This window comes from Abramis brama (genome assembly GCF_963993115.1).
Source record: "Abramis brama genome assembly, chromosome: 2".
Taxonomy (NCBI): domain Eukaryota; kingdom Metazoa; phylum Chordata; class Actinopteri; order Cypriniformes; family Leuciscidae; genus Abramis; species Abramis brama.
In genome coordinates, this window is record NC_139964.1 from 2,271,633 (window position 1) to 2,286,534 (window position 14,902).

Below are 14,902 nucleotides of genomic sequence, written 5' to 3' on the forward strand. Positions count from 1 at the left end.
TTCACTCAGCATCTCTATTCAAATGCTGAGACCCGAGTACAGGACTGGCAGGACTCTCTTGTTAAAACACAAAATCCGAGAGCCTTTAAGAGTTTCAGTAAAACAGGACTGACCGGAGTCTTTTGCTAGAAAACTCTGCTAATAATCTAAATTCAATGTAAACCTAAATTAAACATTTTAATAAATTTGGAATCCCACATTTGCCCCTTTGAGAGTCTTAAAAACTCTCACAAAATACAAATTTAGACACTTAAAAGTTAATTCTTGTAACTTGTGTAAGTTACAGGCACATAGCATGATCTGTGTTGTTCATCTGTAATTGCATGCTGACACAGAAACAAAACATGCAATTAGGGTCCGTGAAGTTCTTACGGGTAATATTCTTTTATGGTTGGACCAGTCATTTTCTCGTGCGAGGCGTGAGTCATTCGTTGAATGAAACACTTGATACTGTTGAAGCATACGTAGAACGCCAGTAGGAGAAATAACAGCAGCATTGCTATTTCTTTAATCCACAGCCAGGGTTTACCAATCAAGTTTCTGAACCATGAAGAATTGTCTTCAGTCATCTGCAGAGCATGTGAGCGGAGTGGAGCGGTGAGAATCCCCGCTCGTCGCTCAATGAACTGTTCACCCCTCCGCTCCCCCGCTCAAAGCTACATCAGGCCGCTCCGCTCATTTTCCGCTCAGCGCTCAACGCAGTTTGCTTCGCGCTCCACTCAAATCACCCCCCACTCGCTCCAAAAAAGGAAAAAAATCTACATGAAGCCTATATCAATTGTAGCGGTCCCCAACCTTTTTTGCGGCATGGACCGGTTTAATATCAGACAATATTTTCACGGACCGGCCTTCAAGGTGTGTGGCGGATAAATACAACAAAAATAAAATGATACGACTAGCTGGCATAAAAACTGGGGTATTTTTTAAATAGCCTATAATAAAAAACGTGAATCCAATGTGGCTTACTCGCAAGTCGCAACTTTATTAACAGCGTCCTCTAACATCGCGCAGGCAAATGAGAAAGTCTGAACACAAACAAAATGACCCCAAAAGAAAAAAATCTCGTTCATGTAACATGTAAGGGTGGCGCTGCCAGTAAAGCACCTAAAAGCTGTCACAACGAACCGGCAAAATTAATAATTATGAATATGTAAAATATAGCAGAAGACATTTTTTTTTTTTTTAGGTCTGTCGGCTGGAAAGATGCTGACTCGTGTTCTTCGCATAGTGAACGCGCCTGAGAGAAATGCACATTTCATACGGGAGAGCAGTCTGTTTTCTTTCGTTTTGAATTGTTCTGTTTAAAAGTAGACATTTCAAGCTTTATATATATGTGCCGGGTCTGTGAGGCAAGTAGGCTATACGCTGAGTTTCGGTTCATTCATGAGACAAACTCCAGGTTCACGCCGGCGCCTTCGTATCATGGTTATCTATTTCTAATATATTTAGCCTACTTCTTAAATCCAGACAATTGGTTGATGAAACCTTGATTAAAATTAAGATACAATTAATACAAAACGAAATTAAATTTAAAGACAGGCTTTGTGCTTTCTGTTTGAGGTCTCAGTGAAAGTTTTAAAGCAGTCTTAGTGCTGCTTGAGCGCTCACGTCCGTAACGGAGAACTGTCCCTTCCATAACATTGTTTTTTTTTTTTTTGTATAGATTTCTAAATAAATGCGACTTATAGTCCAGTGCGAGGCTAGGCCTATATATGTTTTTTCTTCTTCATGGCGAATTTTTTGACTGATGTGCCTTATACTCCGGAGCGACTTATATTGATAGGCTACACCTGGCTGTATGAATTCTCATTTTACTTTTTGAATTCCATTATTGAGCCGAGTTTTGCCTAAAAATAGTCTGCTGTTGATGACTGTGCAAGACAAATGGAGTCAGGCTTGACTGAGCATGCTTCAGACTCGTGGTGTGAGCCATAGCTAGACTGTAAAAAAATAGGTGTGAGCGGAGCGAAATTGGAGCGGGAAATGCGACGCTCCATCCTTTTGAAATTGCCGCTCTGCGTTCTGACCAAGATTCGCCCGCTCGCGCTCCCCGCTCGCTCCCGCTCCACTCCGCTCACATGCTCTGGTCATCTGGTGTAATTTTGTTGAAAGATCAAGAATGTCTTGTTGAATTTTGTTCAAGTTCTCTGTTGGATCCATTAACCCGGTGCAGCACTCAGGTACACCATACGATGGGATTAATGCTCCAAGAGTTCTTGACCACCACGTTTGAACACAAGTCCTGGAATGCAGCCATCTTTGTTGATAGAAGGAGCTGAATTTTGTAGCTGTGAAGAGCTTGGGGTGGAGTGTGTATTTTTTCTGATAGCTGGTAGAACATAAACGTCTCGGTTACGGATGTAACCCTCGTTCCCTGAGTAGGGAACGGAGACGTTACGTCGGATGACGACGATTGGGGTTTCGCTTAGAAAGCCTATCACCTTCGAGTATATAAAACGAGCCAGTGGCAATGAAATGCCATGGGTCTGCGGAATTTGCATAGCGTATCTCCGCCCACCGCAGGGGGTATAAAGGAAGTACGCTGGCAACATGCAGATATGTCTTCGCTGAGGAGCCGAGACTGAACTCAGGCGTTTTTCAGCGATACAGCGGAAGTGGCAGGAAGACGTAACGTCTCCGTTCCCTACTCAGGGAACGAGGGTTACATCCGTAACCGAGACGTTCCCTTTCGTGGTCACTCCGAGTTACGTCGGATGACGACGATTGGGGTTCCAGTCTAATCACGCCACCTCGGCTGTCATCCAGTGCCCTGCGTAAATCTGAGCTCCCTGTTGTGAGACTAGCACGAACGAAGGAGTCCTACCTAACACAGGAATACCAAGGTACACTGGGAAGCATATCTCAGGAGAAATATGCAATTACGCCCAACCACCAAGGGGGGGACTTGAGAGACACATATGAGCCAGAGGGACGCATATGGGGTATCACTGGGGTGTCCAGCCGCAGGTGGAATATTTAAACCCCAGGGGTGGCAAGGTGGCTTGCCAAGGGAAAGACACACGCTCAAAAGAGACTTACAGTGGAATACACATGTGGGGGTCGCCCAGAGGGGGGACCATGCACATGGAGGCACCTAGTCAAGCGCAAAAGCTGCATTATGGCAGATTGGCATAACTCAGGCGTTGACGTAACCAGTGCTGGAGGAAACTCAGAGCTTATCAGACTCACCTGAGAAGATAATCGCACGTATCCCGTCCGTGGAGAGGAATGGCGAGCAAGCGAAGACACCTGAGCAGAATCTAGTACCGGCTGGTTGAAGCGAGTACATGGGAAGAAACTGGCTCTACTCGGAGATTATAGAATCTCGCGAATGTGTTGGGTGTCGCCCAGCCTGCAGCTCTACAAATGTCTGTTAGCGAGGCGCCATGCGCTAGAGCCCAAGAGGAAGCCACACTACGAGTGGAGTGGGCTTTCACACCAAGGGGGCATTGACGACCTTGCTGCTGGTATGCCAAAGCAATGGTATCCACTATCCAGTGAGATAACCTTTGCTTTGAGAGAGCCTTTCCCTTCAGCTTCCCACCATGACAGACAAAGAGCTGGTCTGAGGTCCTGAAACACCGCGTTCTGTCTACGTAAGCACGAAGGCGCGTACTGGGCAGAGCAGTGCCAAGGCTGGGTCTGCCTCTTCCAAGGGCAGCGCTTGCAGGTTCACTACTTGGTCTCGAAAGGGTGTGGTAGGAACCATGGGCACGTATCCAGGCCGGGGTCTCAGGATCACGTGAGAGTTAGCCGGCCCGAATTCCAGGCACGCTTCGTCAACCGAAAATGCCTGCAGGTCCCCTACCCTCTTGATGGAGGCCAATGCAACCAGGAGCGCTGTCTTCATAGACAGGAACTTAAGCTCTACTGATTGCAAAGGCTCAAATGGAGCACTCTGCAGGGCAGTTAGAACCACTGAGAGGTCCCAAGAGGGTACGAGGGGAGGACGAGGAGGATTCAGTCTCCTCGCTCCCCTCAGGAACCTGATGATCAGGTCGTGCCTTCCCAGAGACTTACCATCAACTGCATCGTGATGTGCGGCAATGGCGGCAACAAACACTTTCAGGGTGGAGGGAGACAGCCTTCGCTCCAACCCTTCTTGCAGGAAGGAAAGCACGACACTGATCGGGCATTTCGTGGGTTCTTGATGTTTAGAAGAACACCAGTTGACGAAGAGGTTCCACTTCAATGCATAGAGATGTCTCGTGGACGATGCTCTAGCGGAAGTGATGGTAGCCGCAGGTGGTAGGGTACTCAAACCTGCCTCGTCCCGTCCAGGAGCCACACGTGGAGGTTCCAAAGATCGGGACGAGGGTGCCAAAGGGTGCCCCGTCCCTGAGAAAGGAGGTCTTTCTCAGAGGAATTGGCCAGGGAGGTGTTGTCGCGAGGAGTACTAGTTCGGAGAACCAGGTCCGGTTGTGCCAATACGGGGCAACCAAAATGACCTGCTCCTCGTCCTCCCTGATCTTGCGCAAGGTTTGCGCAAGAAGGCTCACTGGGGGAAACGCATACTTGCGTAGGCCCCGCGGCCAGCTGTGCGCCAGTGCATCTGTGCCGAGCATGCCCTCGGTCAGGGAATAGTACAGGTCGCAGTGGGACGAGTCGCGGGAGGCAAACAGGTCTACCTGTGCGTCGCCAAACTGATCCCAAATCAGCTGGACCGACTGGGGATGGAGTCTCCATTCTCCAGCGAGAGGCCGAAGCCGAGACAGCTCGTCGGCCGCCTGGTTCAGGTCTCCCGGGATATAAATGGCTCGAAGCGACCTCAGATGCTTCTGACTCCATATGAGGAGGTGGCGGGCGAGTTGCGACATACGGCAGCATGTCCATGGCGCCCCAGCCCGTGGTGGAGGCATCTGTTGATACAACAACATGCCGGGAAACTCGTTCTAGGGGCACTCCGGCCCGTAGAAACTTGAGGTTCGTCCACGGGGTGAAGGTCTGACGGCAGGCTGGAGTCACTGGGACTTGGAGCGTGCCGTGTTGCCATGTCCACCTCGGGACTCGATCGCGAAGCCAAAGCTGAAGCGGTCTCATATGAAGCAATCCAAGCGGCGTTACTGCGGCTGCGGATGCCATATGCCCCAGGACTCCTCTGAAATAATTTCAGTGGAACCGCACTCTTGCCCTCGAACTGTCGAGGACAAGTCAGCAGTGACTCCGTGCGCTCGCTCGAAAGCTGCGCACACATGGCGACCGAGTCGAACTCCATACTGAGAAAAGAGATCCTCTGCACGGGGCAAAGTTTGCTCTTTTCCCAGTTGACCCAAAGGCCCAGACGAGCTAGGTGCCGAAGCACTAGGTCCCAGTGTTCGCAAACCTGGTCTCGAGAGTGAGCTAGGATCAGCCGGTCATCGAGATAGTTCAGGATGCGAACAGGGCTGCCTCGACGACCTTCGTGAAGATGCGAGGAGACAGGGCTAGCCCGAATGGGAGCACCGCGTACTGGTATGTCTGCCCCTCGAAGCAGGCCGTAGAAACGATCTGTGTCGAGGTAAGAGGGAGACATGAAAGTAGGCGTCCTTCAGGTCGATCGCTGCAAGCCAATCCTGAGGCCGCACGCACTGGAGGATGCGTTTGGCCGTTAGCATCTTGAACGGCAGCCTGTGAAGGGAGCGGTTCAAGACGCGCAGGTCGAGGATTGGCCGTAACCCACCGGACTTTTTGGGTACAATGAAGTAAGGGCTGTAAAAGCCGGACTTCATCTTGGCTGGAGGGACAATCTCGATCGCACCCTTCGCCAGTAGGGTGGCGACCTCCGCTCTCATGACAGGGGCATTGCCACCGGCCAAGTGGAGCGGACTCCCCTGAAGCGGGGAGGAGATCTCGCGAACTGAATCGCATGGCCGAATCTGATGGTTCTCGCGACCCAGCGGGACAGACTGGGAAGCTCTAGCCAGGCCTCCAGAAAGTGCACCAGCGGGGTCATACGAACCACAGACGTACCGTCGGTGGGGCAGCGAGGCGGAATGACCGGCACCGGCGAGGACGGCATAGCAGCCCTGTGCGGGGGCACGGTCATTAACCGCGTCCTGCCAGAGGAGGCCAGGGGAGGGCGCGCGTCCCACGGGGGCGTGCTCTGGCAGGGGTCTGGCGACAGAGGGGGATGAGAGGAGCGCGGCCCGTGGGCGGCGTGTGCTGTCATCCACACCCTCTTGGGGCTCAGAGAAAGAGCATCAGTTCTTTTGGAATGAGATTCTCCCCCAGCCCTCCACCAGGGGAAGGAGTGGTCCCTGCTACCAGCTCCGGAAAGAACTGAGCCCTAACTCTAAGCCGCCCGTCTCAAGAGTGCTGCTTAACCAAGTGTTAGTCGGCTAAGGGGCAGAGACAGGCTGTGCCAGCCTCCAGCGACCTCCTATGCCAGGCCATTGAAGGCTCGAGGGGAGGGGCCGCATGGAGGTGGCGTCGGCGGGAAACAGACTAAGGAGGCCACACGGAAGGATGACCGTCAGTGCAGATGCCCCTAGTCCGTTCTGGAGAGACCGAAGACTGTTGGGCGCAGCCCTCAATCACCCCGCCGACCAGGCTGCCTGTCTCAAGAGTGCTGCTTAGACTGGCGTGGCAGTCTAAAGGGCAGAGACTGGCAGCGCCACCCTCCTGTGACCTGCTCCTGCTCAGGGCCGGTGAAGGCCGGAGGGGAGGGGTCGCATGGAGGTGGCCTTGGCGGGAAGCACACAGATGGATGACCATCAGTGCAGACAGACCTGAGTCTGCTTCTAGTGGCCGAAGCCACCCCGCCGAAGAGCCCAGCCTGGGACATGGGGGAGCTGAGAAAATGAATTCCCAGAGCCGCTCACATCAACCTGGCTAAGCTCATGTCTGGACCACTCTAGTGGACACCACCTGACCCAGGATCACGCAGGTACCGACGTCGCCGGAGAGCGAGGCCAGTAGTGTGCGCGGCGGAATGACCAGGCCAGGCGTGGGAGGCATAGCGTCCCAGCAAGGAGGCGTGGTCGAGTCTTCCGCATTCTGTCAGTGTTGGCCAGGGAAGGACCAGCGTTCCACTGCGGCCGGTTCTGACAGAACTCCAGAGTCAGCACTGCCTCGAAGGCGAAGGCGACACACAGGACTGCATGCCTCATGCAGCGAAGGCGGAGGACGTGGACTCCCGCGGGCCGGAAGCGTCCTGATGCACATCCGGGAAGCCTACAGCGCTCGGGGGGAGGATGCCACTCCAACCGATGCTTTCAGCTGCCCGGGAAAGCATGGCCATCAGCTCTGGATCTGACTCGACTAACGCTGACACTCCCGAGGGAGGCAACGCAGTCGAATCCTCATTTCCAGAGGAATCAAGCCCGCCTTATGATGCTGTGAGTGACATGACACCATCTGCTGGAGTCCCGAATGAAAACACTGGGTCCCTGAGAGGAACCAGGCACACACAGAAGCTCCACGGTTTGCGATGTGGAGGGGGGCGTGGCCCAAGGAAAGCTCGTCGGAATTATGCCACACCATAACCCTCAGATCACCCTGGCCACCAGCCAAAGTATCCCTCACGTTTTTCTTTTTAGGAAGAGATAGATTGGGGTGTGGGAGAGGGGACTCTCACACAAAGATCATTGAGTCTCGATCTATAAACATCGCGATGGTCATGTTCCCGCAATGAAAACATAACTCATCCACGCTGCCGAGCGTGATTAAGCCCAACACGCAAAACAGCGCTCGCGACCGTTAAACAGATGAGTCACGCGCCCACATCCAGTAATACAAGGGCGAACCGTCTTGAAAAAGACGTGCCGCGTGCAGCTCTTTTAGAGAGAGGAAAAGCTCAGCAGTGTGCTGAAGCGCCCAGGGAGAAACACACTCACTGTCGGCAGATCACTGCACAGATCAGCAGCAGGCAATGCGATCTCGCTGGAACACGCCGTCACACAAACACACTGACAAGCCTCTCTTCTCGTAGAGTGAAGATGATACAGAATGGCTTGTAGGAGTGAAGAAAACTCTTGGCTCCGAAGCGAAAACATATCTGCATGTTGCCAGCGTACTTCCTTTATACCCCCTGCGGTGGGCGGAGATACGCTATGCAAATTCCGCAGACCCATGGCATTTCATTGCCATTGGCTCGTTTTATATACTCGAAGGTGATAGGCTTTCTAAGCGAAACCCCAATCGTCGTCATCCGACGTAACTTGGAGTGACCACGAAAGGGAACCAGGGTGCACCTGCCGTTGAATTGGCTAGGTAGGATGCTGTAGACAGAGATAGGGTGTGCCACCCATGGGATTCCGGCTCCTACTGAAGGTGCATGTGGCATGCAAACGTTCTTTCCAGCAAACAAGGCATTTCTTGACATATTCATCAGCTCTAAGAAGATGTTGTTTCTGGGGTCCACACTTTGTGCGATGTCCATGATGGTTAGTAGTAGTACGACAATCTTGATCATGATGAGTGATGACTGAAGTTCCCGTAGCTGAGTCTGCGTTGTGTATTTTTTTTCTTCTGTGTTGGTTGTAGTCTCTGCAGTTGGTCTAGTTGTTTTCTGGAGGTTGGGTCTTCATATGCAGGTGTGTAGGTCAGTGCATATGGTTAAAAACAAACAAACAAAGAACAATTGCAACAGACCAGTATTCATTATAAAGACTACAAACATTAGGGTTGTATTCTCTGTTCAATCTGTATCTGCTAATTGTGGTTCCTTCTTTCCCTATTTCTTAATTCATGAGACACCTTAAAGGAACAGTGAGGTGAGGATGGACTAGTGGTTGGGAAGGGCCTATAAGGGAATCTTCACCGCAGGGTTGGCCCCCGAAAGCCTGTTGCTTTCGGTTCTTCCCTGGGCTCCTCACTGGTCCATGTCCTATCCTATCCCTGTAGGTCAGTGTTACTCATTGCGCGGCTCGCGAGCCTCATGCGGCTCGCCAAGCTTTAATCTGTGGCTCGCATGGCGGTAAATATAATATGATAATGCATTCACTAGAGACATTTCATAAAAACATTAATAACAAGTAGGGCTTTAACATAACCTGTTAAAAACTAAAAGTGTCAGCTCTATTACAAATAATTTCGATCGGATTGAAAGGGGTGGTTTATCGAGAGAACGTGAAAAAACTTGATCGACTGAAAACCGAAACTGAAAGGACGACGTATGACGTGCTAAACGAGCTGTTCTCCTGATGAATAAAGTGTCATATAAATGAGTATTCTTTCATTCTATAATTCTCCTTTCACTCAGCATCTGTGAAGTGAAGCAGGACAACGGCTCACCAGTCCTTGTTTCAGATTATCATACAGACGAGACGACTGGTTAGGGCATTTTTACTGCGTGATAAATACAAACAGCATGGCACAACGGTTCATATGTTCATATTCTGATTTGAATCTATTGACTTATAAACACGCACATCAACCCGATCATGTATCACATCACGATGTTTAGCATTCATGTAAACTACAATACATTCAGATTCATCAATCGGAATGAGTTCAGTCCGACTGAAACAAAAGTTGTGCATGTAAATATCCAGTCTCTGCAGAGAAGCCAGCTCTTAACGCTGCATGTGCTCTTGGATGGTTAGATAGGCCTACGAGATGGGCTAATGTAGAAAAAAATAACTTAAGGTCATTCTGGGATGAATATTTTCTGGAAATCCCTTTTTTTCATTAAAGGAAATCATCTTGTCTCAGAAATTTGACTGATAAATCATAAATAATGTTGTTGTTTTTTCACCCTTTTGTATTTATTGCATTGCATGTTGTAACTTTTTATATACTTTTGTGGTAAAATGGCTCTCCTACTGACTTTGTCCTATCAGTGCGGCTCTCATGAAAAAAATAGTGAAGACCACTGCTGTAGGTGGAGGAACAACTTTACAGTGTGAAATATGAGTCCAGGTTTTTCTTCCCTGACACAATACTGCAGCTGCTGTAATCAACATAACTTGATGTGGTCCTTGCCACTTAGGCTCTAATGGTTTGTTTTTGAATGACTTTATCATGACCCACTGACCTGGGACGATTGTGTGTCCACCTTCTGGTGGAGTCTGCCAACAAGACTCAACTCTCTCTTTGGCACTCTGTACTGCCTTTGTGAGGTTTTCACAGTAAGCGATCAGGGCATCTGAGGCAATGTGTACATCCGCATTTCTAAGATCAATCACACCTGGCATTTGCATTGGGCGTCCAGTAATAATCTCATGAGGACTCAGTCCTACTGTTCTGTTAGGTGACGCTCTCATACTACACAGTACTGCTGGCAGTGCTTCAACCCATGGTACTCCTTCCTGATGCATTTTGCTTAACCTGATTTTGATTGTTCTGTTTGATCGTTCAACCTGTCCTGATGCTTGTGGCCTATAAGGACAGTGCAGATTCCACTTAACCCTCTAGGCGCCACGGTCGAGTTTACTCGACAAGATGCGGCACTGAATAAAACAGCCGATTTTGTCAAATAGGGTGTCAAATTTCGTTCGGCCTCCCCTCCACTAGATTGCAGACAAGTCATACTTCATCCCAGACTAAAAAAAAAGTCATGCTTCTATACAAAATCTTCGAGCTAGAGCGCATTGAATCAGTGCAAACAAAAGCGGAGCTAGTGTGCGAGTGAGCCATTTTATCAGAGCAATGTTGTCAACGTGCAGCGAGTATTTGCATTAGATTATTATTATTAGTAGTATTATTATTATTATTTATGTTATATAAATATAAATATTATATTATTTAATGGCATCAATAAAGCTGATGAAGTGTTGGGTCTTCTATTCGCGGACTCTGATGATGACGGTGATTCTGAAAGTGAAAGTAGCCCTACACCAAGCACAAACGGTGAAACCTTTGCCCAATGTCAGTGTTGGGAACAATGTTTCCCGGGGTCGGAGTGTTCATCACGAAGTTAGCAGGTGTGTTAGTGTTGTGGGGAACGAGGCGTTTTTACCACGCTAGCCAGCTTTGTCTTTTGACCGTGTGCCTCTCCGCAATCTCGGCGACAGTATTGTGGTGGAGGCTTTGTCTAATGCCACTGGGTATGTTAGACGAGGTCGAAGTATTCATAGGACAGTTAGGGGGTAACGTGGAGGCAGGGTGGGGACTCGCAATGACAATGACAGTAGTCCGAGCTGTGCACACTCGGCGCGCGTGCGAGGCAGATCTGGCCGCGCCCGTGCCCACGCTGCTCGTGTATGACACCTGACACGGGGCAGAGGGGCTATTATGCATAGTCTATCGCAAGCTGATGGGAATGCCGGCTTTGTGTGTCATATGAACAGGCCCATCGCAACAAGGCAAGCAAACCAAGCAATTGCTTGGGGCCCCGAGTTGGCCTGGGGCCCCAAGACAACGACTGGTTAAGAATAAAATGCAACGACAAACTGTGTGAGCGCCCCTTTGATAGTCAATGCAGTAAAGTGCAATGACACTGTTATCGGGATCCCCCTCAAGGGGGCCCCTCTCAGTAGTCGCTGACAGCAGCCAGCCAACCACGCGTCTCTGCTGCCGGCAAAATACAAAACCGCCTCCTCGGCAGTTATCATGAAGCAGAATTATGCAAGTAAAACAAGATAGTGGTAAGTGATAAATTACACTGGATAAAATAGCTCTATTTGTCTTGTACAAATGGTGTAATTTTGCAGCAGGTAGGCTAGCAAAAATACGTTTATGTTAGCTGTCTGCCTGGCGGCAAATGCTGCTTGTAACGAACAGTTAGTGCAACTTTTTTTTCGATCGGACGGAATATGGTTACATACTATAATATGTTTTTTTTAACGGGATAAGGAAGACGCAGATCTGTTCCAGAATCACTGTTTATCGTATTTAATGACATGACATTGTCATTTGGGGCTCCTCCATGTCCATTTTGCTTGGGGCCCCCAAATTCCTTCAAACGGCCCTGCATATGAATAATATGTGCCCCTTACATGGAATGAGAGTGCCTACTGTATGTAGTAAATGGAAAATCTCTACAGCAAAAGGCCAACCGCTACATGCATTCGGTTTGTTTATATCATTTATTAGTAATGATTTACACAGTTTGTTTACTACTTACCTGAGCATTCAGTATTGTGCAATATAGCATACAGAAGGTGAGGGGCATTTGGGGGGGAAAGAAGTGCTGCATTTTATCATTTAAACATGATAACTTTTCATGAAAATGTTATAATCCATGATGGCCGCCATCATATGACGTCATAATATGCAAATTAGATGGGACAATGTAATCTCTACATTAACTTTGGGTCATCCTTAATATTTCTCTAATTTACAGAAAGTCTCTATCTTTTATCACTTTTAAGATATAGCCTTTTGAAATTAAGATGTCAAAATCGAACGGTTTAGAAAAAACCTCTGGCGCCTAAAGGGTTAACCTTCAACATTCTAGACACCTCCTTGACAACCTGTCCTGTGAAGTGTGTACCTTGATCTGAGTCAATGCAATCTGGTAATCCCCATCTGGGAATGAAATCAGTGACAAGACATTTAGCATTATGTGCAGTGCAGCTGTAGCACGCCCTGTTGGATAAGTTTCTATCCATCTTGAGAACTTGTCTATTACTACCAAAACGTCAGTTTTTCCCTTACAACGTGGCAACGATATGTAATCAACTTGCAAATGATGAAATGGTCCTGGTGGAGCTGGGGTATGTGCTGCTGGTGTAACGGCTTCTGGTACATCATTATTTTTCTGACATGTAACACACCTTTTGGCTGTTTCTGTGGCTACATTTCTGAATTTTGGATTCCACCATTGATTTGAGAACCTGTGATTCATCGTTGCTGGACCACTGTGACCCAAATTGTGTATTTGTTGAGCCAAATATGGCAGCAGTGATTCGGGAGCAACATACTTCCCCCCTTTGGTCCAGCAGCCAGATGAATCAACGGTGGCTCCTTTGTCTAACCATGTCCATGCTTCATATAGAGGAACATCTTTGTACAAATCAATGATTGATTCAGGAGGCAGAATTGTCTTCTGTGCTGTACTACCTGAACACACTTGTACAGTTACATAGAAACAAGCCTGTTTAGCTGCTACATCTGCAAGAGCATTACCTTTAGCTTCTTTAGTGTTAGTTGTGAGATGTGCTTTCACTTTGATCACCGCTAATTTCTTTGGAAGTTTCATGGCAAACATAAGATCTTTCACTAATTCAGCATGCTTAATGGGGGATCCAGCAGAAGTTAGAAACTGTCTGCTTTGCCAAATGACACCAAAATCATGAATAACCCCAAAAGCATACCTGGAATCTGTGTAGATATTTGCAACTGATCCTGAAGCTAGTGTGCATGCTCTAGTTAAAGCTACCAGTTCTGCAGCCTGAGCTGAAAAATGATCTGGAAGACGACCTGAAGCTACCACCTCAGTGGTGGACGTTACTGCATAACCTGCTCGTCTGTTCCCTTCAATTACTTGAGCTGAACCATCAACAAACAACTCAAATTCTGAATTTTCTATGGGAGTTTCTGCTATTTCACTTGTCGCTGCATATGTAAGCGTAACACAATCATGAGTCATTTCGCCTTCATCCTCTAACACAACTTCAGTCATTGCAGACATCATACATGATGAGGGGTTTGTGACTGGTGCAATGCCGTAAAACAATGTTCGGGGCTGTGAGAGTACTTAACCTGTTAAGCTGCAACCCCACTTTTGAAAAATCCCCAGAAATGGCATACCCAAACTGAAACAGATACAGTTCATGAACCATTTGTACTAAAAGCACAAGTATGATCTCATTTGAAAGCTGACACCTGGCAGTTTATTGTAAATGTAGAATTAATTATTTTCATAATGAAAAAAAAAATTTTATAATTAGCTTCAAAGTTATTAGAAATTGATTTTTATGAAATATCCTCATGAAAATAAAATTGAAGTTGGCACTGTAGCAATCTAGAAATGCACTACAGCTAAAGCCACATGTCTAAACATTTTATATTTAAAATCTGAAGATGGTACGTCTAAAACTCTGTATTTAGTTAAATGTTTTTCAAAATCATGTCATATGGCTTTATTTTGATTAGACGCTAAAATGCTACTGATGTTTAGTCATCATCTAAGCATCCATTCAGTCTTTTATATATCTGTATAAAAGTATAAAAGTATAGCACTGTATATCAGAGTACCAAACGCTCATAAAGATTACATCGACGCATTTGGGTATAAATTCAATAAATATTATTCCTGTCTATAGAAATATTATGTAAATCTATGAGAATCTATCAATATTTCTTCAAATCTGCACATTTTTGAGCTAAAGCCCTGAGGGACGTTGTTTTGTGTATCGCTGTCATGACGACAGCACAGAGTTTTTTTATGAATGGGAGCGGCTGACGCGCATAATTCATATTAAAGGTATCGACTCATTTTTTCATTTCATAACTCCTGACACAAATTAAGACATAACTGTCACTATGTGTTTCTCAGAATACAATAGTGGTCTAATACTGAAACTTGAGTCTTATATCTTTTTAATGATGTATAGTTTGTCAAGGTATAACATTAAATCTGATAGTAACTTTGAATTAAATAAATAAAAAACGCTTCAGTGCGTGGGCGCACTGGCAACGGTTAACAGGTTAACCAATTTCCCCAATGAGAGGAAGTGACAGAAGTGACTTTTGCTTGATTCATTAGTGCGGATACTGCATGAGGGCATTTTACATTTACAGTATGACCTAACACCATTACTGATGAAGCCTGAAGCGCTAGATGAACTGCCTGTACTGCTCTGAGGCATGGTCCCATACCTTGAGCTACTATGTCAAGTTTACCAGAATAGTAATGAATTGGACGTAAACTGCCCCCATGATCTTGCATTAGACATGCAGTCATAAAGCCCAAGTGTTCATGGACATAAAGCACAAAGGGTCTATCAGCTTGGGCAATTCCTAATGCTGGGGCTTGACATAGTGCTCTCTTCAAATCATTGAATGCTTTAAGGTGAAGTTCTTCCATACAAACAAT

The 14,902-nt window shown here is 47.4% G+C and overlaps 1 protein-coding gene across 1 annotated transcript in view; it reads left to right on the plus strand.

Moving 5' to 3' along the window:
• Window positions 1-14,902, plus strand: part of LOC311077459 (NLR family CARD domain-containing protein 3-like) — a gene marked incomplete at its 3' end in the record, with an annotated part of 351,403 nt that overhangs the window by 215,782 nt on the left and 120,719 nt on the right. The gene's annotated exons all lie outside the window — the stretch shown is intronic.